Source organism: Halyomorpha halys, unplaced genomic scaffold (genome assembly GCF_000696795.3).
Source record: "Halyomorpha halys isolate HHAL.00 unplaced genomic scaffold, Hhal_1.1 Scaffold77.1, whole genome shotgun sequence".
Classification (NCBI taxonomy): domain Eukaryota; kingdom Metazoa; phylum Arthropoda; class Insecta; order Hemiptera; family Pentatomidae; genus Halyomorpha; species Halyomorpha halys.
In genome coordinates, this window is record NW_027105298.1 from 780,656 (window position 1) to 781,783 (window position 1,128).

A 1,128-nucleotide genomic window follows, 5' to 3' on the forward strand; every position below is an offset into this window, starting at 1 on the left:
ACCATAACCATGGTAAGTGCATATCCCGGGACAATTGTCGGGATTTTTTATTGACATTTACAACTGTATTCACATAAAAATACATCTAGTAAATTTGATGTTAGATTAGAATGGTATGGATCATGTTAGAAAACTACCTATTGTTAGGTCTCTAATAACATTTCTACTTTAGAAGGTTTTTTTCAGATCATCTTCTTTTCATGAACCTCGGCGAATTGTCAGAAATGAAAGAGGAAGCAAGGTTAGAAACTATTGAGTTGGGTGGTTAGGAAGTTTATAATGGAAGGATGAATATAATTAGATGTAGTGAAAGTGGTCTTTGTTAAAATTTCTTTATTTTAATGATTCATTAACACGTTTCTAGGCTATCTTAAATAAATATATCTTCAATTTTTACCTTTAACTGTTTTCCTTATTAGTCAAATATATATTAACAAAATCATATTTCAGTCAGTTTTATAAAAAATTAAAAAAAAAATCATAAATTAATGAATAAAGAGATTTAAAACTCGAACTCGATCGCAAAGGAGTGAGTATTAACAGCCGCAAGAGGAAGGTTATGACTGTTGCCAGAGATTAAGTGGGCGTAGGCAATGTACAAATATTGTGCAATGATGAAGTATTCGAAACAGTGGACTTCTATACCTACCTATCCAATACTATTGTGGGAAAGAGGGAGGTAGGTAAAGATGTCAAGGTCCATATGTTTAAAGCAATATATCTTCCAAGTTGGGTCACCCAAGACAAGCACCTGAGCAGGATTACGGCTACTTAAATGCGATTTTTGGGAAGGATATTGGGCGAAACTAGGAGAGATAGGATAGGGGAGGTTAGGAATGAAAGTATAAGAGAAGAACAGATCCCCTCAGTAAAATCAGTGATTGAACACCGAAAGCTCCATTGCTATGAGCACGTCTGTAGAATGGAGGAAGACAGAGTACCAAGAAAATGTATGGAGGCGAAGCCGACTGGTAGGAGACCACGAGGCAGACCTAGAAGGATATGGAGCATATCCAACGACTAGGTCTGGGAAGAGGAAAAACACTGACTCAGATGAAGATGCTTGCCATAGACTGAGATGTGTGGACCAAGTGGTTAGAGGTTCCTCCATAAATTCTTGAAAAACAT